The 25,952-nt window shown below is 35.3% G+C and overlaps 1 protein-coding gene across 1 annotated transcript in view; it reads right to left on the bottom strand.

Annotated features, from left to right (window-relative positions):
* Positions 1–22,643, bottom strand: part of LOC6503424 (ABC transporter G family member 20) — a 66,174-nt gene extending 43,531 nt beyond the window's left edge. The window contains exon 1 of the mRNA XM_001967418.4: positions 21,995–22,643. The gene's annotated coding sequence lies outside the window, so the exon portion shown is untranslated. The remainder of the gene's footprint in view (positions 1–21,994) is intronic.
* Positions 22,644–25,952: the final 3,309 nt, after the last annotated feature.

Below are 25,952 nucleotides of genomic sequence, written 5' to 3'. Positions count from 1 at the left end.
ATGAATTATGTGAGTTATCAAATCCTAACCATTTTACAAAAACCTGGTTTTTTTTCCTTTTTATTATCTTTTCTACTAGGAATGCATTTTTGTCTTTAACTTTTTGTATTTCAGCCTCATAAAATGTTCCTTTTATAGGTTCACCTTTATAGTCAACGAGCTCATAAGTAGCTGGGAAAGTTGATTTTATTTTAGAAATTTTAAATATTTCTGTTGTCCAGTTAGGCTCATATCCCTTAAGAAATACACCTTTGTATTTACTTATTCTTACATGGTCTCCAACTAAATATTTATGTTTTGGAAATACCTTAACAATGTTATAACAGGTTTTCAAAATAAACTCCTCATTCTGTTTGCAAACATCAACTGGTCTCATTTTTATAGTTCTGTGATAAGAATTGTTGTAGTCTTCCACAAGTGTATCTATATGGGAAATCCATCGATAATTTCCATTAAAGCTAAACATTTTCCACATCTTATTTTTTAAAGTTCTGTTGAATCGTTCACAAATAGATGCTTTAAGATGTGTAAATGTGTGATAATGATTTATGTTATTTTTCTTCATTAACTCTTTAAAGAGATGATTAAAAAATTCTTTTCCTTGATCGGATTGTATATTTTTTGGTTTATATTTAAAATTTTTTAATATAGATTTCATAACTGTTGCAACATCTATTGCTGATTTAGATTTTACAGGTTTACCAAAAGCGTATTTTGAAAAAGTATCAATAGCAGTCAGTAAATATTTATAACCACCATTCTGATTGGAATATGGAATCATTTCAACCAAATCAATTTGCCAAGTATCATGAATCCCTTTTTGAACAAATCTTCTACGTAAGAAATTTTTTCTACAAGGTTTATGTATTTCATCAACAACTTGATGTTTACTCATGTTTATATTTTTATGAATCTTATTTTTTATTATTAACGTTTGAGTTCTTAGAGATTAATGATTTCTTATAATGTAGTACATCTTCTTTTATTTCTTTTGTCATTTTTTTAGAAATTTCGAAGCATAAACGAGTTAAATCAATTTGAACATTTTTATCATAATTACCTTCTAAATCGGATAATTGAATATCAAATTTTTGTAAAGAGACACACTTAGGAATAATATGATTATAGTACAGATAGGTTATTTGTTGTTTTAAAACAGTATTCCAACATAAAAATGTTGTAAAAAATATTGCTAGACGTATTAATGATCTCCAAGACTCACTATCAATCTCAATTTTATTACCGAATTGATTTAGTACCAGCACATATTGTTTATCTGACTTTCTAAATCTAAAACTACATTTAATAGAAGATAAAGTGGGATGATCCAAAATTGTATCAGACATAAGAAAATCATACTGATCAAGCTTTAGTTGTATAAATTCCTTGTATGTGAGCAACTGCATCCATTCTTCTTTATCAATGCCAATATAGTTGTTTTTGTGTTGCTGCATCCAGATCATTGGAGTAAATTTTCTCGATGTGGAAAATCCGCATTTTAACTTTAAATTTTGAGCCACAAAATATTCAAAACCAAATATAACTTCATGTTCCTGCTTTTTTCTTGTTGCCTTATCTCTTTTAGCTTGGAGCGTATCCATTGAAACCGATTGATATTAACAAACTAAAATGAAAAACTGAAATAGTCTCCTTATAAAGCATTGGGGATATGCATACCGGTTTCAGTTTATACATATATATATTATACATAATGTTTATATACTAAAATATATATATATATATAAATATTGGTATGTATGCTAGTAAATAATGTAATACCTACATATAGTATATATGTAAGTGGTATATAAATAGCTAAGATGAGATCTTAAAAGACAGTTTACGTTCAAAACTCTGGCTAAAATGAACAAATTTGAGAGGAGCAATTCTGTAATAGTAGATTTTCAATATGTTGTTGGAAATAACAAACAAATATTTGTTAAAGAATTGGCTTTCATGCCAGGAGGAACTGTAATACCGAACTTTTTTCACTTCAAACCCCCATACAGCTTAAAGGAATTGGATAGTGAAACTTTGCAGCAACACAATATACATCGAAAAAACATTCATGGATTGGACTGGATGGATGGGGAAATACCCTATAACTGCTTAGGTGATATACTTTCGCCACTTAACAAGTTCGCCAATGTAATTGTACGCGGTGAAGTAAAAAAGGAATTTTTATCCAAGTTTCTATCGAATAATATTATCGATATATATATTGGAAAGAGTCTTACATGTTATCCAAATTTTTTTACCAACTGTAAAATTCACAAAAAAGTGAAGCTAAGATGTGCTCTAAATAATTTATTTAGACTGTTTATAATTTTAGAAAACTGCAATTATGATATATATTTTAATGGAGAATCATATGTATAAATTACTTAAATAAAGAATCAGTATGATTTTGGATCTTTAATTGAGAAGTTGATTTGGAAAAATGGATGGGCTCTTTGGGAATGATCCTAGTAAAAAAGGATACAGTCAACTTATATACTGCAACTATTGCGGATCTGATACTCATTTTGAAAAGGACTGTGCTAAAAAACGCGATCAGGAAAAAAAACAATAGAATCATTACCTGTAGCTAATAAACATTGAAAAATAAAAAACTTTTATCAATATGTTTACGCAATTTATTCATCCTTTTACGATGCTTATTTGTGGGCCCTCGGGGTCGGGTAAAACAACATTTTTAAAAAACTTAATAAATGATAGAAATGATCTAATAAGCGATCCAATAACTCGAATAATATGGTGTTATGGTGAAGAACAAGCGAAGCCGAATTTTAGTAACATAGAATATTTCCATGGAGTTCCTGAATCTATTGAAAATGAAAATAATGAACCGATACTTTTGGTATTAGATGATTTGATGATGGGTGCATTCAATAAAAATGTATGTGAACTTTTTACGAAAGGATCTCATCATCGAAATTTATCTGTAATAGTTGTAACTCAAAATATATTTCATAAATCTTCCCATACAAGAGATATATCACTAAATACAAAATACATTGTGGTGTTTAAAAATCCTAGGGATAAATTACAATTTCAATGTTTAGCTAGACAGATATATCCTGAAAACCCGCAAGAACTTTTTAGAATATATAAGGAAGTAACAAATGAACCTCATGGTTATTTACTTATTGATCTTACTCAAGGAATAAATGACCTGTTAAGATTTCGAACTGAGATTTTTAATCCATTATATTCAGTTTGTTATTCTGATGAAAATGGTTTGCAAAAGGAGCATAAGGCGATTGAAAGCGAACAAACATTTATTGTATGTGCTCAAAAAAGCAAATAATAAACTTCGAAAAGCAATTATTTGTAATAGTGATTCCGAGCTTGTAAAAGTATTGTCTGAGATTGTGTTAAATACTTTAAAAGGAAACCATAAAATTTCAAAAAATATCCTGAATTCATTAAAAAAGTATAAAAATGTATTACGACATATTTCCAGTCCAAAACAATCTTTAAATTCTAAGAGAAAAGTTCTAATTCAAAAGGGAGGATTTTTACCTATTTTAATAAGCTCATTGCTTTCTGGAATTTTTGGAAAAATATTGAATCATGATTAAAAGCAAGCATCAGCTAACTAAAGTAATTTTAATGCATCCAAATGCATACCATAAACTTTTAATGAATGATCGAGGTAATGATCTTATAAATATAAAATTTTTACCAATTTTAAATAATAAAAAAATAAGTGATTTTGATAAATGGATTAAGATTCAACAAGAGTTATGTGCATACCAAAATAAAAAGAGAAACAAAGCTTTTTCACATCAATCGGTATCTAAGTCACCGGTTTCATTAAATCAAAATGTAGAAACTCAAACGTATATTACGAATGATTGGCAAGATTCCGCTGCCAGTACTTCGAAAGGAAACAAGAACGAGTCATCATTAAAAAGAGGTGGTTTACCCGATTTACCCAGTGATGATGAGGAACATTTAACTGAAAAATCATCAACATTTCCAATTGATTATAAACGAACCGTCACAGATACTTCTTTCATAGATGATAAGGTAGTAAAAAAATCATTAGTTGATGATAAAAAAATAATTAAAGGACCTGCTACTGAAAAGAAACTGAAACTGAGAAATAGGGTTAAGAAGAATAGAGATTCACCCTATCCACTTCGAAATCTTAAGTATATAAATGACTTAGAAAAATTGCATAGAGCAAACCGTAAAGAAAAAAATATTCAAATTGGTAAAAATAAATTGAATTGGATTTCATATTCCTAAGTCAAGATTCTAAAATGTTTTTTCAAAACGAATTTTTTGTTACTGTGCTCAGCAATGACTCTTTAAATGTATTTCCTGATAATGTAAAGTGTGCTTTTACCAATATTGTAAACATTCCAGAAACAATGTCTGATGAATGGGAAGTTGGCATAACTGATATATATTTAAATAATTGTTTTGGAAAAAATCATAAAAAGTTACGGAGAGATACAAAAGAAAATACATCTGAAGAATCAAGCTCTAATTCATCAGAATTTATAAGCTTAGTAAATTCTGAAACATTCCGTTACAAAGCGGCTCCATTGAAAGCGGATGAGATTGAATACGGACCAATCTTTATTTACACGGACATTATTAAGCCTCGATGTGTAGGAAGCAAAAGACCTCGTTGTCTAAGAGTTTTGTTCACAAACGGAAGAGAAAAATTTATGCAGTTCAGAAATGTTGAATATTATCCTATTGAAAATTATTCACCAAATGAAATTTCTATATTAATAACAGATTCAAGTGGATATAAAATTCCCTTCGAAACTTCATCTATACCAATTTTTCTGACACTGCATTTTAGAAAAAGACGAAAAATTCTATAAATATAATCGATATTGGAAACTAGTAATTAGAACTAAGTTATCAATCATGGCGAAATGTTATCATCAATACTATTTAAATCAGTGTGGTGAGGGTCTAAGCCATATTGGTAGTCTATATATTTCACCCAGAGTTGTTCAGCAAGGACGAGGCATTGGAAATTTTTTTAGCGGACTTTTTAATTACATTAAACCACTTTTAATTTCTGGGATAAATGCATTGAAAAATCAAGCTGCAGAAACTGGAAAGGCTGTTATAAATGATTTAGGTCGAAAACCCTTACGTAATATAATTCAAGAACAAAGTAAAATAGCTCTACATAATTTATCTGATAAAGCAATTAATAAAATTACGAAATTACAAAATGGTAAAGGAAAAAGACATAAAAAGAGGAGACCAAGAAAAAAACGCAGTCATTTAACATCTAAGCAAGGACGTAAACATACGCATTCAAAAAAATCAAGAAAAAAATCAACAACAAAATTTAAAATTAGTGATATATTTTCAAAGTCAAAATGAGTAACCACATTGAATGCATGAAAAGCGAATTGGATCTTTTTGCACCGCACCCAACTCAAAGCTGTATTTTGAAAACCGAAGAAGTATCATACAATCCTATTGCTTCATTGGATAGTGCATCATCAATTGAATTCGTTTGTTTGGGAAATGGTGAAACATATAGAGACCTTTCAAGTGTTTACCTAAAACTTGTTGTGCAACTTAAAAAAATTGATAATAGTAATATTGAAGGAAATGCTGTTGGTGTTGCTAATAATATTTTGCATTCAATATTTAGAAGCTCATCGGTATATTTAAATAATACTCTGGTTTCACAAAGTGACAACAATTATCATTATAGATCATATTTACAAACCATTTTAAACTATGGTTGTGATGCAAGTGAAAGTCATTTAGCAACACAAGGATATTTTCCAAATTATGGAACTCAAACACCATTTAAAAGTGATGGTTGTCTAATTCTTAAAAATATCTTTCAAAATAGTAACAAAGTTGAATTATTTGGAAAAGTTCATGGTGATATTTTCAACCAACCAAAGCTGCTTGTAAATAATGTTGATTTGCGTATTACTTTTAATATTGAAAAAACAGCATTTTATTTATTGGAAGACGGGACTGAGTCGAATCTTAAGATATTAGAAGCACAGCTTTTTATGAACCATGTGGTAGTTAACCCCAGTATTTTATTAGCTCATCACCACGTTTTACAAACAAAAAATGCAATATACCCATACAATAAAGTTGAAGTAAAATCTTTTACAATATACCCAGGAAATAATACATTATCAATCGATAATGCTGTCATTGGGCAAATTCCAAATTTTTTGGTTTTCTGTATGGTAAAAAACCGAGCATATTCAGGAAATAGAGGATTAGATCCTTTTAAATTTGAAAACTTTAAAATTCAACGATTTAATCTATTAGTTAATGGAGTACAAGTGCCTTCACAGGCGCTTGAATTCGATTTCTCGAATTCTAACAATGTACAAAGTTCAAGAGCATATAATTTACTATTTAGAGCATGCGGAATTAAACATTATGATCGAGGTCTGCAAATTTCTAAGGAAATGTTTGACAAAAATAGTTTCATATTAGCATTTGATTTAACTGCGGATCACTCAAATTCAAGTGTTTGTTCTAACTTAATATCTCAAGGAACAATAAGAATAGAAGGACGATTCTCTGAACCTCTTGATGAGGCTGTAACATGTCTTGTTTATTGTGAATACGATTCTATGATTGATATTGATAAACATCGAAATATTCGGGTACTTCTTTAAAAATGAATACAATACAAATCATGAACTTGCTTTCAAGCAATCAACAAACTAAAAAAATATTTAAAGGCGTTTTTCCAGCAGATAAACTACCAAAAGAAATTAGTGAATACCCAGCATTATTTGTGGTTAACACTGATTATTCAAACCAACCAGGAATGCATTGGGTTGCATTTTACTTCTATAACAAAAAGTCGGCTGAATTTTTTGATTCTTACGGGCAATATCCCCAGAAAAAAGAATTTGTTACATTTTTAAAGAGAAATGCATCAAAATATACTTATAACAAACAGCAATTGCAAGGATACTTTTCCAATACCTGTGGACATTACTGTATGCTATTTGCTCTTTACAAAAGCAACCGAAAAACTTTAAAGAGTTTTATCAGGATTTTCAAAACAAAAGATTTCGCCTATAATGATAAGCTAATTTCAAAAATGTTTAGTAAATGTTTTAAATGAATTTATAATCTTAATATGAAAATAAACAAATTTTTATATATTATATAAAAAATATATTTTTATTTTTCGGGTTCTTGATACATTCTTTTAGTTATTTTATAATATCTTATCATAATATCCATGGCTTCCTTTATGTATATTGGAAGTTTGTGGCAATTACAAGTGTCGGGGCCCTCAGTTGCGTCATCATCACTCCAGGGACATATTTTGTAGTGAAATCCATATTTTGAGTACAGGAGCTCCTTTTCTTCCAAATCTTCCAGGGTTGCTTTTAGATATTCAAGTTTTTTTTGGTGTTCCTCAAAAAGCATATCCTCAAATTGCAGCAGAAATAGCTTGATTTGATCCGAATACATTTTCGAGGTGTTTGGGATTATGTAGAAGACACAAGACTGATGATCCACAATAAGGAATAGACTCTTTTATACCATTACTCTTTTGATATAAATTGTAAAAATGGAGTGCTATATCTAGTCATCTCTTTTCCTTTATATACTAGATGCGTTATTCCATTTTCCTTCAATTTCTTAAATGGTGTTTTAGTTGAAAATTTATTTACATAACTCTTTGGTAAAAATATCCACAGTGGTTCGTCATCCTTGCCAGTTAAGTAAATAGCGATTTTAGTTCCATATGTTGTTTTCTTTATCTTACACCCAATGATCTTGTACTCAAAATTAATACATAAGTCCTCGATCTTTGTGTAGCCAATAACAGGCTTTTGATCATTCAGAGTATCTAAGAAAGACTTTGGTTCATAATACATAAGTGAATCGAGCTCTTTTATTGGATGAAAAATATTTCCACATACCATTAGATTAATATTATATACTCCCGGAGTCGATTAAAAAAGAAAACTGAATCATTTAATCAGTGATCTCGCTCTTTTATACTTTTCAATATTGAAAAACCCCATCCCATCTCATTGTATAAGGATTTTTATATACTTTTTAAATAAAATGATAGAAAGAGATGTCAATATGATTATTTTTAAATTTTAATGCAACTATTAATGTAACATTTGATAATAAGACTGAAAGAGATGCTTGAATGATTCTTTCATTTTGTTATATCTATGTATATTGTATCCATATTGAATATTTTCCTCATAACATCCTATAAAAGGAGTTCTAGTTTATTCTTTAAATCAGTTTATAACATAAATATCGAAATGGAAACATTCGTTTGTGATCTTTGTATAGAAAGCCCCTCATTTAAATATCGTTATGGATTAAAACGTCACATTCTAAAAGTGCATAACTTCAGCATCACAAAAGCTCGATCATCATACTATAACTGCTACTTTTGTCCTGAAGTGCAAAAGTACTGGCTCCGAGATGAATTATATTTGCATTTTTTAATGCATCATCCCAAGATATTAATAGAATTAATTAACTTAAGAATAAAAACATCCAAATAAATCATATAAATATCAATATTCATCAATCCATTTATATAATGATTAATGCTTTATGTGAGATAAAAATAAAAAAACCATAATTAAATTTTTATATAAATTTTTATTTTGCCAGACATTTTTATGTATAGTTTTATTCAATATTTTTCATATATTCATTTAATATTGCATCATCTTCTTCATTCATTAATTTTAAATAATAATCTTTATCTTGAATTAATTCCGAAAAAATGTTATCGTCATCTGGAAATGTTGGAATGCCACAATTTTCATCTTGTGTCTCTGGGATAAAACATGGCGTATTCGGTGCATCGTCTTCTAATATGGAAATGTCCTGGGTGTTTGGAACGATCCAATCATCATCAAGGTCGATATTTGAAGGTTCTGGATAGTCCCATGTGGGTGTGATTATATTATAAAATGATGTGAAAGAAATATTTTTCACATCATCAAATAATTCCTCAAGAGTTTTAGCTCCGAGATTTGACAATGGGAAAAGATCATCACTCGATTGACTGTCTTCAAATATTACACTGATTTGACTCATGGTTTTTTATATTTTTTTTTTTTTTTTTTGCTGTTTTAGGGTTTAGTTCAATAACCTGCTTGGGCTGTTAAATTTAGACTAACCATTGGAGTCCTAAAATAATCATTGACACCCATCGATCCTCGAAAACTGAAAACAGGTTGTGACACTTGAAAACAACCCCTAATTTTCCAGATCAAAGAATTGAGTAAACCAATCAAAAGACCTGGGAGCCATGAAAGACAGGATAGGAAGAAGTGAAGAGAAGGAAACAAGATGCTTTGATTTTTATATATTTGTGATTATTTTATTCAATATTTTCATATATTCATTTATTCAATAACGACATATTCATAATGACGTATTCCTCAACCCAGGAATCAGATGAACATGAAGTACGACGAGGTTTCGTAGTCCTGTAGATTTCTATGTCATCATCTTCATCATACAACTCCTCATCTGAATGTATGTCAAGATCACATAATCTGTAATAATAATGTTTCTTGTTCCGGATGGGTATACCAACACACCCCTCATAATGACCAAAAAATTTTTCCAGAGAGTAATTGATGTTGCATAAATCGCAGGTTACTTGTGGATCCATATTCAAGATAAAATTTTACGTATAGAATGTTCTAACCGGCAAAGCGAGATTTAGACTAAAAATTGTATCTCTAAAATAATCATAGAAACCTATTCATCCATAAAAATGAGAACAGGTTCTTGTGTTTGAATGTATTGAAGCCATGAATGGAAACACCTGAAAACCACTCCCACAATTTCCACAAGTCAATTAATTGGGAAAACCAATCAGAAGACTCGAAACACGAGATAGTGCTTAGAGCCTGACGCCTCCAGTAGGGAGTAAACAGGCGATCGGCTAATTTCGTGCTCGCGTGTGTGTGTGTGTGTGTGTTTGTGTGTGCGTGGGATCCTATACACATAACCAATCAAATATACATTTATATATATTCCCATGCCAGCAGGCATCTCCTGTCCTTTCTTGAGGCCTTGTCATAAATTTTCCACCTGAGTGTAACTGATAAAAAAGGGCCGCATCAGGTCGATCGTTGTTCCGAGGTTTTTTGTTGACCCTTCAGGTTTAACGGAATTTCACTTTCTTTTGACAATTTTTTCCTTTTGATACTTGTTTCAACCCTTATAAAATTTTATATTAGAAATTAAATTTCTTCGTATAACTCAAAAAATAATTTTTAAATATTTCAATGGTCTTGGATTGAAAAATCATTTAAAATGATATGCAATAACATATTCTTTAGTTTTCATAATTATTTTTTCCTTATGTTGTACAAATGATCATAGTGATTTGGTTGGATATATTTTTCTTAATCAATTTCATTTATTTTTTCACACACCTAATTTGTCTCATAGGTTGCCCAAGGGACCAAACGATCATGGTGAATTGGGTGAATATATTTTTTCCTGATCAATTTCATTTAGTTTTTCACAAACCTAATGTGAAAATTTTTGTGGCGCAAATGATCAATTGAATTGGTAGGAACTTAGGCAAACGGCGTAAAATCGGGGGGGAAAAATTAAAAAAAGTGTATACAGGCAAACTAATGGTATGATCCTTTCAAGTTTTTTCTACATGTATTTATATTTGCGAACGCTAGCACTCTTTGACAGATCATTTTACTCGACACAAGTTTTCTACATGATCCTGTCAAATTTCAGGACTAGCCGATCTTTTTACATGTCAATATTTACATGTAAATGGCGCTAGTAAATTCACCACATTTTAATTTGACATGTAGATGACGCTAGTAAATTCACCACATTTTTACATTTGACATGTAGATGGCGCTAGTAAATTCACCACATTTTACATTTGACACATAGGTGGCGCTAGTAAATCGGCTCCGTACGCCGTTTGCCTGTATACACTTTTTTAAGGGGGGAAAAATTAAAAAAAGTGTATACAGGCAAACTAATGGTATGATCCTTTCAAGTTTTTTCTACATGTATTTATATTTGCGAACGCTAGCACTCTTTGACAGATCATTTTACTCGACACAAGTTTTCTACATGATCCTGTCAAATTTCAGGACTAGCCGATCTTTTTACATGTCAATATTTACATGTAAATGGCGCTAGTAAATTCACCACATTTTAATTTGACATGTAGATGACGCTAGTAAATTCACCACATTTTTACATTTGACACATAGGTGGCGCTAGTAAATCGGCTCCGTACGCCGTTTGCCTGTATACACTTTTTTTAATTTTTCCCCCCCGATTTTACGCCGTTTGCCTAAGTTCCTACCAATTCAATTGATCATTTGCGCCACAAAAATTTTCACATTAGGTTTGTGAAAAACTAAATGAAATTGATCAGGAAAAAATATATTCACCCAATTCACCATGATCATTTGGTCCCTTGGGCAACCTATGAGACAAATTAGGTGTGTGAAAAAATAAATGAAATTGATTAAGAAAAATATATCCAACCAAATCACTATGATCATTTGTACAACATAAGGAAAAAATAATTATGAAAACTAAAGAATATGTTATTGCATATCATTTTAAATGATTTTTCAATCCAAGACCATTGAAATATTTAAAAATTATTTTTTGAGTTATACGAAGAAATTTAATTTCTAATATAAAATTTTATAAGGGTTGAAACAAGTATCAAAAGGAAAAAATTGTCAAAAGAAAGTGAAATTCCGTTAAACCTGAAGGGTCAACAAAAAACCTCGGAACAACGATCGACCTGATGCGGCCCTTTTTTATCAGTTACACTCAGGTGGAAAATTTATGACAAGGCCTCAAGAAAGGACAGGAGATGCCTGCTGGCATGGGAATATATATAAATGTATATTTGATTGGTTATGTGTATAGGATCCCACGCACACACAAACACACACACACACACACACGCGAGCACGAAATTAGCCGATCGCCTGTTTACTCCCTACTCTCACTAATAAATATTTATATTTATTTTCAGTTTTGCCCATGCCCTACACCCGTTGGGGGAAAAAAACACAAATTTGCAAAAAATTTCACGCTCAATAAATTTGCACCACAACAATTTCGCCGGTCAGCGCCAAAAAAAGCGCTCATGTGTTAGTAATAGTGGAAAAAGGATTCCATGAATGTATGTGTACAAAGTAACAACTCTTATGTAGAATAGCTTAACAGCCTCTGTAATAGTTCACAAATTATTCGACACATTATTTGGTTAGCTGCAAATGGGAAAATAATTTGGCAAAAGTCAAAGGCGGATTCTTGTAAGCCAGTCTTCGATGCTGCTCTGTTGTAAGCCGTAAACCGTTTAGCATAATTTCTCTTGGCCACATTGTGTATACGCTTCGTGTACTCAGCCGCAGACGAAGAAAATTGCATAGGCAAACAGGCTTTAACGTTTAATAACAAATTGTTTGCGTTTAAATTCCATTTTCACATAATATTCAAGCTCCTAAAAATTGAAAAGCTCCGGCACAACTTAATCAGAAGCATGTGTACACACACACTCTCCAGACTGACTGGCACACATGCTGGAATATGTGTTTGCAGGTTTACATTTTGTATCAGCCAGCAAAATATAATTCAGAAATCCAACAAACAATTTCCTGGGTGTAACCGCAAAATGTTTAAGCCATGGGTTGCTCCACAAATGGCCAACACTACACATGGAGATGGAGGCAAATGTTCATAGATCGTTTGTTATGCTCGTTGGTTCGGTTTTGCGATGTTGTTGCCTGATGGTGGCCCGGTGGTGCTGGGACTTGGCTGTGGGCCGCATTCGTTGTAGGCCTTAGGCCTCCTGCTAAGCGCATTTGTATTTAATGAAGCCTATTTTTCTTGCCGAACATGAACCGCAATTATTACGAGTCATTAGTTGCCAGTTTGCCCAGGAGGGGTATTCTGTTCTAGTGCATGAAGAAAGGTTTATAGACAAGACTGCACCAAATGGAAGCAACGAAAAATGTAAATCCATTACTTATAGCCATCTGATGTTGTTGGATATAATATTCATTCTGAAATTAGCACTAAAAGAATTAATTAATTTTTTATTGGCAATTATGTGCATAAAGTTCTCTTTAAATTCTTGAAATAAATTGGTAACTAAGGCACAATTTTAACCCGAAAGCTTCAAATCGGATAGCACTGCGTATGTAGGTTAAGTCTATCCGATTTCAAATAGCATACTTCTGAGCGGTTTCCGTGTTACACAGTGTGCAGTGCATTGCAGCGAAATCTTGCACACTCACCCATGCCAAGCCCAATTAAACTGTCACAATGTAGCTGCCTGCCATTTCATAACCCGCCCAGTCATGAACGATTTGCCAGTGGTATTTTTCAGCTTCCATGTGGGAGCGAAGCATTTGCAATTTCCTTCCTTCTGGCTAGGATGTTGGCCAGGCCCTGAGTCAGCGCATTTGCCAGCGTTGTTAATTGAAATTTGTGAATTCAAAATTCTAGTTTACAGTTGCCTGGGCAATAGCTTAGGGCAATGCGATGCGAAGCGACGTTATGGTATCGGAATGGCGTGCAAAATCAATGGCAACCGCATCGAAATCCTCTTTGACAAATAACTGATCACGCAAGCGAATCGATGCAACTGAAATGCGGTAGCAGAATGGTTCGGCCTTAATTAAAAAATTGTTCACATGATTTCCAAACAGAATTTGAGAAAACATTAAATACACTGTATTCAGAAGCAGTATGACAACTTTAATGCCAAGGAAACCTTATGTGTAACTTTAATCGAACAATAATTAAGCCACTAAACTTTATTAGACGGATTAATTTTCAATGTGATCCGCTTGGTAACCTTTACACGTAAGTCTGGCTTAGATTTCCATTAACATTGGAAATATATTTTTCTCGTGAACCGATTGCTCTTTAATTACCGAGTGCAAATTGAGCAGTTAATTAAGAGTCTTTAGTCCACATTGCAGCCAATCGAGTGGGCCGATATTAAATAATTGTTACCTTTTCTAATTGCCGACAACCCCGACGTGAACTTTCGCTCTTGAAATGCCCCGTGTCTGATTCGTGTACTTTGAGCTGAAGAAAATTAGCAACTGCCGGGCAATTACTGGCCGTGTGCAATGATTGAGCCAGCAATCAGCTTATATAATGCCGAACGCCAGACTTTGTTCGCTAAGCTCTTGACTCAAGGGTGCCAGCACTAGACGACCCCTAGAGGCTTACTAAGTATTAGTTGTGAAAGGGGAGGGGAACGGGCCAGTCAAGGAATGTGCATCCTCAATTGGCAAACAAAGAACCTGCATTAGTGGAACAAATGGGGGGGAAAGCGCAGGGGCTGACGACACCCAATAGATCAACAGTCGATTTTCACTTAGTCACAGCTTAGTGCGAAAAAACCGGAATTCGTCAGTGCTGTTGTTAATCAACGTGCCTATAACAGAAATGTCATAAACGAGGGCCAGCTAAGGTCGCACTTTGATTGCCAAGCTACCAAAACAATGTGTTCAACATCAGGTAACGTTCATACACGAAAAGAAAACAGTAACTAAAATGAATTTGTAAAAATTCACGAAGACCATTACTCAAGCCACTATCAGTGTCCATAATTATTAATAGTTTTTGAAAGTCAGTTATGTCAATTTGAATAAATCACCGCATTTAGTAATGCTGTTAGCATGTAGAAAACCAGCTTTAAATTAATTACAATTATTTAGAAAACAATAACGCATGAGTATTTTAATAAATTCCATATTTAATGTTATTTCCAATCGAAAAGCACTTAGCATGTAAATTTTTCCAGTGCCCATTCATCTTAAGCCCGTGTGGCTAAGTTCCCGTATCTTTGACTTATGACTCGACACTTGAAGCCTGCTCTTGGCAATCTTGGCAATGAATACAACCGTTGTTTTCCTAAATGGAAAATACGATTGGCTGCCGTAGATACGTCAGCGCAGGTATACGTATTGTGCATGCAATACCGGTTAATACGAAATGCAAATTAACCCAAAGTGTATGCAATTTATATACAGACATTAAATTAAATATAAACACCAATATATTACCGGGTAATCGAGAAGCTTCGACATGCGATACCGATTCCTATTTATGACCGTACGAGCTGTCCCAGCTACCTGGCTAGTTGATAAATCTTTCAACATTCGTCCCATTGAATCTTCTGTGCACAATGCCCGGGAAATTGGCTAAGGTCAGTTACCATTGCATAACAGAATGCTCAATGCCGAAAGGATTCCGACCTCGCCTTTGGCCAACTTTGGGGAGCCGGGGGAAAGTGAACTGTTCAGCTTGCATTGTGATTTCAGCCCTCACTCGGTGATTTTCACACATTCCGAGCAGTTTTTCTCACCCCGCCCGGCACACTAACACGTTGAAATATTTATGTCTTTGCATATTTCACCGACACACTTGCACTTGACAATAACAACAGGGAGGAACAAGCGAAGCAGCCGCCAGGACGTTAGAGCATGACAGGGATTAGCGCCGGGGAGAGGTGCTCCTTCGGGGATGACACCGGGAATGATGATGACGATGTCGGTGTGATGCTTTGACGACAATCAGGGAGGAGCGGGACCAGTGCCTACTTACACTGACACGAAATGAATATCAATAAAATTAAATTTTTGACTGAAAATAAAATGAAATATTCATGCAAATTATCTGGAACCAATTATAATTTGGTGGAATTTTCGCCAAAAATACCAAAAAGTATTGCAAAATAGAAATACAACAAAAAGTGACGAAACTTATGCATTAATTTCTAAATTCATACCAGTTCGTACTTATTTGCATAATATTATATTTATTACATAAAGGCATTTAAAAATAATTATATTCCGCTTTTGCGCTGTATAATTTTATTTTTCACTTATTTTGACCTTACCTATTTAAATATAAAATTTTCTACTATAAGACTTCTGAAAACATATATTAAAACTAAAAGTTTGGAGGATCACAATACTATTATTTAAAATTTTTCCCGTGTGAGAGCTGTTCTAGCAGCGAGCCCTCCAGACGCTGGCGCCTCAATCAGCAGCAAGACATAAAGTGCATTGCGTCTGGGCTCGCTTGTTTTGTGGGCGTGGCTGGAGGTGGGCGTGGGTGGGAAAATGGGACTGGGATTGGGCTAGATATCAGTAGACAGCAAATAACATGGCAGATGCAGCTGCAGCTGCTCACAAGCGACATAGACACTGGGGCAAAAGTGTTTCTGTTATTTGTGTGACAAACGCAAGACACAGCCGGCAGAAGAACATTGCTTTCGGGAAGCTGAGGGGGATGGTGGCTTTGAGGGAATCCTTTAACATCCGGGCGTATCCGGGGGGACCAGAACAAATCTCTGTGACACCGACAATCACTTTTCAGCCCTGGAGTACACATAAACAAGCAAACAAAGCAAGAATGCGGCCGCCGGTTGGCATACATTGAACTTTTGGTAAGTCGATCAAGTATACGCCGTGTGGTAAGCTTGCAAAAGTTGAAGCCCTCCGTCAGATAGTCGAAAGCGTGGCGAGCACACAAAAACGATGGGATTCAAGGCCCTCAACTGTTTAGCATTTATTTGCATATGAGAAGAGGAGATTGCGCACGTCGCTGAGAGATTCCCGCTTGTTTGCTCTTTTCTGGCTGAGTATGTAAATATTTAAAGGCTTTTATTGCTTTTTCTCCTGGCGGGCCAAAAAATTTCATTCATATTCCTGAATGGGATATGCAGGCATTCCGCAAATTACGAGCCCTTTAACATTTAAAGACTTTTCGGCTGGTCCCTGGAGAAAAAAGGCAGAGGACAAAGGGGCGAGGACAAGGAAGTTGCTCAATCGGAATGGCAATTAATTGGCTAAAATAAATATTCACAAAACAGGGCTCAGACAAAGGGTCTCCGAGGTCCTGACACAAACTGCAAAATAAAAGAGCAAATAAAGGACAGCCAAGCGAGCGTCAAATGCACATGAAATGCAGAAGTCAAAAGCCATTTTGTTGTCCAATAAAAATGAAAATTCAAATTTATTTGATTGCATTTTTATGTATGTCGTATTACATATTATTTCATATACAAATGGATATCGGCGACTGCGGCAAGGGGCATGACAAACGCTTGGGATGCTGCAATGAACAAAATATTATATTTCTCGCTTTTATTTGGGCATTTGTTTGTTGGCTGGCAATTGACTGTCGCCTGCAATTGTTTGGCAATGATTTAACTAACGTGTGAACCAGAGAGCACCCAAAGCAAAAAATAGGAAGGAAGAAGGTCAAACGAGATTTCAAAATTTGCACAAGCGATTGTAATGCATTGGCCTTGCCTACATTAATTCACCACCACCAGCGTTTAATTTATTATTATTATTATTATTTATTTGTTTATTGTTTAAGCTGCACCGAAATAATTAACACACGACCTCATGCGAGCTCTCAGATTTTGGTTTCGGTTTAGGTTTAGGTTTCGGTTTGATGTGCGAAGTGCCGTGTATGCGTTGTGCAAACATTTTCCAACCAATTATGCACAGATATTCAAGGTTCGCAACAGAGTCGAGTCGAGTAAATTTTCAACTGTATTTTCAACTAAATTTAGTCAACACCACCGGCCAACAACAATAGCAATAACAATTAAAAATGCGCTAGCATTGCATTTTATCCCGTTTAACAGTTGAGCGCATTCAGTCCAAAACAAACACGAGCATGGCCGAAAAATAAAAAAAGCCAAAAGAAAAAACTGCGATCCAATTTCAAGCTGCCACCCTCCTTCGCCCTTTTCGGCTCATCATGCTGATGGCTCAGCTTAGTTGCTTAGTCAACTTGGCTTGGTGAGTAATCGCAAACTGAGTTCTGCTTTAGTTGGTCCGCTTCGTTTTGGCCATCTTTTTTGTTTTTATTGTTTTTGCTGGGAAAACCACCATAACCAAAAAGGCCAGACTCCGGCTGGGACTGTAAGCGGCTTTTGGCCGAATGGCAGAGTGGCAGAAGCTCATAGCAAAGCCATCTGCTGACTTGGGGCGAAGCGTTCAAGTGTCACTGGAAAGAGTCATTAACCCGGAATTATCTGTCGACAGTGTCTTAAGGAGTCACCCAGAACGATGATGAACGGTACGAACGTTTTTCAATTAAACAGCAGACAAAGGGAAATTAATTGAAGTGTTGCAATCCTATCCAATCCATAAAGAGTCCTCTCGATGTTTACAATCCATTTTTTTTTAATCTCTATATGTATTTTGTTTGTCCATGGAGAATCATGTCACTTTGTACCTTGCCAACCTGCTGGGCCGTTTAAAAATCCCATCATCAACGAATTCAGCTTACCAAATGAAATCACAGCACATCGTTTGGCACTTCATATTCTGAATGCCCCTAGGATTCTTCAGAAATCACAAAAAAAGAAAAAAAAAGAAAAAAGATTTCTGAAAAACAGGCTTTGAAATGAAATGCAAATGGGGGAGCCCTAAAAAATCGTTGCAATGTTGGAATGAAAAGCGGCTACATATGCCTGTTTATATGCAAATATTACTCGTACATATGTGCGTAAACATTTGGCAATTACTCGGAACCGGGAGCCAAGTATGGAGAACGGTATAGAGAACCATACACCAGAACAGTAACTTTGTTTCTTTTATTTTTTACGGCCAGTGAGCCTTGGGGCTGCTGTTTGTTCTATTTGCTGATATACAAATAAGTATGCAAAAATTTGTTCAGTTTCATATATAGTATTTGTGCCCAAATGGAAGCGACCTTTCGTCTCCTTTTGCTTTTGGGGAATTTCAATTTAAATTGTGATTAAATTTCCGTGCGCATCGATGAAAAAAACAATCAAGGATATATTCAATGTGTATTTATATCTATATATTTTATTGATTGTTGTAGAGCTGTCGTCAATGCTAAGTCTTCCCACTCCTCGCTCCCAGATTATTGCTCATTTTTCCTACTGACGCTGGTCCGCTTACTTGGCATTTGTTATGCAAATTTATTTTCGATTACTTGTTACCAAAGATTTGCTCGAGATTATGCAAATGTGTCAAACGTAAGATACGAAAACAGAGCAGCTTCAACGGGGGCATATATCTGGCCCATAGATCTACATTATGGCCGCCTTACAAGTGGCTTATTACGGTTAGTGGTTGTCAGTTGTCAGTTATCAGGAAGTCGGATAAACGATGCAAATATGAACAGAAAGAAAAGAAACTTTGCATATTCCCATCAACATTTTCGGCGGCATAAAAATGCGATGAGTTGGAAAATCTATTTTCGCCTCTGCTGATTGTTTATGTTTATGGCCAGCTTCATTGATTTCGCATCAAACTCAATTTTATTTGGCCGTTTTCGACATATTTCATAACTTGGTTAGGAGTATTTACATAATTGATTTAACTTCCTCCGCATGCAGCGCTTGCTCAAATGCTATTTACAATAATTAGAGTTGACTGATTTGTGGCTCGAAAAAGTGTAAATTGATTATATTGATATTTATTAACGGGCCAAAATGATGGGCAATTTAATGTAATTAGTACATGAATATAGTATTTTTCCTTCTAAGAGCTAGGCATCAAGTCATATTAATAGCCAAATTTCATTAATCAATTAATAAAAGTGATCATTTTTATAACAATTAATTGGTCCCTTGTCCAATAGTTAAAACTCCTCTTCTCCCAAGAAGAGAATTCTGTTGGCTCCTCACGTGCCGCTCATTTATTATGGCGCTTTTATAAAGCTGACACTTTTTGCAAATGAAATCAAACAAATAAATTAAATTTGCCACGGACTTTTGGCGGTCGTGTTTAATTTTTTTCCTGCTCCATAAAGCTCCTACTTTGATTGCGTTCGTGGCTTCATGTCTCATGCCGGAAAATGTAAAAAAAAGCCGATATAAATGAAAAGGAAAATATATTTATTTGTATGAATATTTTTATTGGCGGTTACCTTTGGTTCGCTACAAATTGTTCTGTATGTGGGGTCGTTTAATTGAATAATTATATATACGCGCATATAGGAGGAAATAATTTTTTGCTATTCCGCTGATATCGATTCACATGGCTTGTAAATCAATTGCCATTACAAGTGCATCCGTTCGATGGTATGCAAATTTTACAAATGTAACAAACGGCCAAAACGCCGAATCACCTTGACCAACTCAATGAATACCACCTCCGCCTCCCAGTCAACCCCCGAAGCGTTGTCAAAGTGCGACAAAAAAAATGTCAGCTACAAAAATAAATATCCAATTGGAAAATAAATAATTGTGCATCAGCGTGGCGTTAATTGCACTTTAAAAGGCCCCAAACAAGTGCCAAAATGTTAAATGCAATTTATTGCCATCGGCAATTGGCAGCTAACGAGTTCTTCAAATTGAACGCGGATGCACTAATTAGAATTTTTGGCCGAAACAATTAGCAATTTAAGCAGAATAATTTCCATTTACTGGAAAAAAAAAATAACAAAAACAAGGGAAAACTTTCATTTAATTTCCCGCTGATACCATTGCCATTGATGATTCGGAATGCCATTACTCATACTCCAATACCGCCAATGGGAAGTCATTGTGGGCTATTGAGCTGTTATGAGCAAACTTTACTTTTTAATAAAGCGCGAATGCGAATTCGTATCACTCACTGTGACTTGCAAGATTTTTAAGAACTTTTGATAAGATTTACATACATATATCTTTCATCGACTTTATGATCTTTGGGTAATACCTATTGATGCAGAAATTACCTCATGACCGGAGAAAAAATTGGCAATAATGTTAAAGGCCTTATTAAGCGACTCCCTTGCCTCCGAGTTTTGTGCAATTCATGTGAAATAATTAAACTAAACGGTGAGGGCCAGCGGAGGTTTGCCACGCCTCCCAAACACACGCCTTGACCAACATTAATTGCCTAATTTTTAATTAGTCACACAGTAATCCAGAAATTACTCAGAAGTTGATGGCTTCTTTTTTAGGGCCTAAGCATAAATTTTGCTACGGCCCTTTAAATGGCAGTGCTAAACTTTGTGTGTGTAGGGAAGCCATTTTACTCTTTTATTTTTTTTGGTTTTCGTTTTTTGTTGAGCAGGTCAAAGTTAACTAACGAGTTGAGTTTTGCGGTTTTAATTGTGCCAAGTAATGCGGCCACCTCGGTGATTGTTGTTTTTGCTCGCTTTGTTATTGCATTTGCTATTGTTGTTGTGGCAACTCTCATTGTTGCGGTTTGTGGGTAAATTTTGGAAAGGTTAAGTACCCGGTTAGAGGCAGCAAATTAAATAATTACCCGTTAACACATGCAGAAGTTGTAAGCATATTTACATATAAAAGAAAACAAACGGATTTACTAAACATCAACTAGTTATAATTTAATCAATGAACTAAGTAGGAGAGGCTTGTTTTTCAATGATTCTACGGCGTTTGCGTATTACGTTCCTTAACTGCATAGTTTTGCTTAATAAATTGTTATCTTCAGTTATTACATTAGCATTTAATAACTTCATTAATGACGTCGAATGTTTTATAAATAAGTAATTCCTTTAATTAAATTTATTAATTTTATAGAAAATATGAATAGTATCAGAAGAATTACTTTAGCTTGACTCTTTAAAGGCAACGAGTTACAGTCTTCAGATTTTTTGTTCACCTTTGTTCACCTGTGCGCTTTAAGAAAACAAAAAACACAACAAAAGTCGTGCTGGGCAGAAAAGTTCAAGAAACGCAAAACAAAAGACGCGACAACATCAGATACGTTTGGAGATTCAGCTTCGGCTGAGTTTGCATTTTAAAGCCGTTGCTGTTGACCTTGGGCTGCATAAATCGAATTGGAGCAGGTCGTTGACGAAGCTGCTTTAAAAGTTGTTGCTTTTTCTCGTTTTGTTGGTTGGAAATTAAGTGGCCTGCATTATCTTTTTGCGGCTTATGGCATCCTTGAATTCTCATTGGAAAACCCACTATGGGCATCATTTTCGGCCCTTTAAAATTGTAATGAAGAGGCCAGTGGCCAGCGGTTATTACCTGTGTTCCTTGAAGTTCTTGAAAGTGGCTGGCGTTGCAGATACTGCGGTTGAGTGGATTTAGTTGTAAACAACTGAGTGCAGGAACTGTTGCCACAATTTGTTATTACCCGTTGCCGCTGTGTTTTCCTTCTGTAATTTGCTGACTAACTTTTGGCTTTGCGCTGGCAAAGTCAACAAAAAACGTAAAGAACACGTTTGCTTTAAGTTAACCAGTTTTGGCAATGCCCAAAGATTGCGATTGAGCAAAGATTGAGCGGACACAGATAGACGTACACCAGCACACACGCCTCACAAACACTTTAAAACGTCGCGCATGCGAAATATGAAGTGTACTTGTTGTTGTTTTGTATTTTTATTTTTTTATAACTTGCACAATTAGCCAACAAAGTGAAGCACAGAAATTACCACACTGAGATGAATTTGAAAGCTGCACTGCAATCTCAGCGAATTTAAGCTTGGCTCATTCACAACCGCAACGATCTCATTTGCTCTGATTTATGGTCAATGGTCGCCGGAAAAAACCCCGCGCATAAACAAAGGTATCTTGAAACTCAGCTCAGGTTCTCGGCTAGCTTGCTCAACCGTTTCCGCGTTTTGCTTCTCAACTCGCCGACGACGTGAATCCAACTGATCGACTTGGCCCGCCTGAGCTCAGCTCAGCTCGGCAGTGTGCTGACAGATCGTCCAATTCGAAAATAGCATCTGGTATTGCTGCCGAAGTTAACGTCGGCTGAAACTGCGACTGCGCTGAACCGACGAAGCCAACTTTAAAGTTGTCTAAGCGGCCCGTCTAAAAGATCAAAATAGTAAGTGGAGTGGTCTACCTTCTGCTGCTAAAACTGTTCCCACAAGATTTTAATGCAGGGAACAGTTGAGGGAGATCGGTTTGTGTCCGTGCTATCCAGCAACGACCAGTTTTATAAGCTTGACTTGGTTTTTGTCTCTGCTATTAGATCATTTATATCATTTAAAATTGTTTTATTAGTAAAATTATTTAATTCCTCAATTATTAAAGAATATTTTTATACTTTGCTTTTTCAATTAATATATTTTTTAATTTAAAATGTTACATAATGATTTTTTTGACAAATGTCCAGCCAAGGTGGCGTATACGTAATATATTAAATGCCATTACGTATACGCCAAGGTGAATTTAAGATTTTTCCATACTTAACTCCATACTTATAAAGTTTCCTTAATAAATGTTAATAAAAACCTTTAGTAGATCCAATATAATATAAATCTAAATTATACCTTAAAATATATTAAATTTTAATAATACATTGTTTCACTATTTTAGTGTCATTTAACCTGGCACTGTAACAAAGTTCACTGAAAGAATTTTAAGCCTCAAAATGTAATAAACGATAATCAAACTGTGCATTATGGCCCACACAAGCACAAAGCCCTGACGATAACAACGCCCGATGCGACCTCCGGCTTTGGTTATGTGCGTTGGGCACGCAAATCGGTTATTAGCTATAATGCATACATATTATATACTTGTATCTATATCGCATATTTTTGATGGTGCATTACTGCGGCCGTCTGCTGTCCAACAGATAGAGCCCAATCCCACACACACCGCTTTTGTTTGGGCCTGGACTCGAAGATAAGCGCCCGAAGGGCCATTTGTACTAAATAACTGAAATAACAAAGAACCAACGAGCGAACGGCAAACAAACTGTCTATTAGTTATTGTTGTTTGATTTGCAAAACGTTTGTCATTTGTTAAATAAATTGATGGCCATTGCTGGCCTCTTGGCAAATAGCAAGTAAATACAAAAAGGGACAGAAGTGACTAAAATGTTTGACCAGGCCAATATTGAACTTATGATTTAAGGACTACAATTTAAAACCGACGCCCACACTCTCCACTTGCCAAGTGACCCATTGTGGAAAGTTTTCGATAAAAGTTTAAACCTAAAAGCTGTCAGAAGGCCTCAAAAGCAGAGGCGGGAGTAGTAGCAGTAGCAGCTAAGCATGACAAACGCCTAGGCATTGGGGCATCCCCTCCATTATCCTTCGACAATCATCAGCTGTCAGTGCAGTGAGTTGAGACCTCACTCAACAAAAAACGAGTCTGCAGTGTCACCGAAAAAGAAAAGCTAGAACCCGAGAAAAATGAAATGACATTGACATTTTGAATAATGACGCCACACAATTTGAATGCGAATTGCACGGAAAGAAATAGTTAATTAAAAAAATGACAACACTTCAGATCTTAATTCTATATATAAACCAACTATAATAGTAGTTTTTATAGCCATTAGTAATGTAAAATATATTTTTAAATAATATTTTCTAGTGTATAACCAAAATTTCAGTGCAATAGGCCACCAGCAGGGGAGCTTTCAATTCGGTCGGCCCAGCGGGAAATACTTGCCAGCCCGCTGGTAGAGATTAGCTGCAAATTTTGAAGAATGTTCCGCCCAGCTCGCCTCCAGCTCTGTCCAGAGTTTTGGCTAAAAGCTGCCACTGGCTGCTACCGCCTGGTGCTGTCTTTTCTTCAGCCAATTGCGAGTTGGCCGACACAGTCTTGGGAACGTGCACAACAAGCGAGCACAGCACTAATGAACAATGTCAAGGTGTTGTCAAGTGCATTTCCCAGGGAGAACGCTGTCATTAGACACAGACAAGTGACCCAAAAAGCAAAAACTTCACCTCCCTCGAATCACTTAAATAGCTAAATGGAGTAACAAAGCTCCTGAATACGATGCCAAGTAGCCATAATCACAGAGGTGCAATTTGCAAGGAGCCCTGAGTCCTGAGCCCTGAGCTGAGAGAATTGCCAACAACAATAATAAATTCGCGCACAAAGTGCCAAGTACAAAATAAAGACAAAACGACGATGGCAGTAAGAATGAAAATAAGAATAAGAAACGAGCTGGGAACGAAAAATAGTTGCAAAAACTAAAATTAAACTTGCGTCCCGACTCTGCTCTGCTGCACTTTTTAATATGATTTTTTCAAGCCCCTCCGCACCCCTCGGACTCAGCCAAAGCATTTAAGTTGGGTGTACAGAGGGGGAGTGGATGAGTGTTGAAAAAACAACTTGAGATTGTAATTAGTTTTTGTTGCTGTTGGGTTTAACTGAAGGGAAACTTTCAAATTGAACCGCGCTGAGACGACGACTGAGACTGAGTAAGATTCCGTCTTTGGGGCTCGACCACGCCTTTTTTTTCCCCTCTCCCGGCGTCACAGAATATTTTGCGGTTTCAACTTTTACACGCTGGCCAACAGCGGCGTCGTTGTCGTCGTAGCAAATGGCAAATATGTCTGCGAAAAATCTCATTAAGTATACGAAGTGTGGTACGCGCTGTGTCGTCGGAGGTATAAAAATGCAAAGGGAAGGACCGAAGGCGAAACGAAAATGAAAAAAGGAGAGTAAATAAAAATTATGAATGTCGTTTGCCCAGATGAGAGGGAAAAGGAAACCTAAAAAGTAAGAAAAACCAAGGCAGGGTGAACCGAAATGCAAATGTCTTAAAGTTCTCATCTGGCAACAGGTAACTCTGCCTGGACTGGACTTTAAAACTCGGCCCGGACTGGGTCAAGTTTGAGGGAAGCTCGTTTTAGTTTTCCGTTCCATATTCTCGACGTCAAAGCTCACTGTGGCGGTGGAGTGGGTCAAGGGGAGGCGGTCCTCGTGGGGCAGGTCATCTAACGAGCAGTTTGGGGTCTTGTCTAGGTCATTTGGTGGCCGATGAGCCTTATAATGCGCGTAATTTGCGTATGATGGGCCTTCGCGCAACATTCGCAGGATTCCTCGTATTCCAAAGCCTCAAAACAAAATCCCAGAGAAATAAATGTGGCACACCCTATAAAATTATTTATTTGTGGCTAGAATACACACTGGAATCAGAAGCTGGAACTAAAGAAAAAATAAAAGTTACTACAACGAAGATTTAAAAAAATAGCTCCGTATTTTTTAAATTCCCGCTTATTATTTTCCT

Source organism: Drosophila ananassae, chromosome 2L, assembly GCF_017639315.1.
Source record: "Drosophila ananassae strain 14024-0371.13 chromosome 2L, ASM1763931v2, whole genome shotgun sequence".
In the NCBI taxonomy this organism is placed as follows: domain Eukaryota; kingdom Metazoa; phylum Arthropoda; class Insecta; order Diptera; family Drosophilidae; genus Drosophila; species Drosophila ananassae.
Note: the sequence above shows the minus strand (reverse complement) of the source record. Positions and strands in the feature narration are given on the sequence as shown.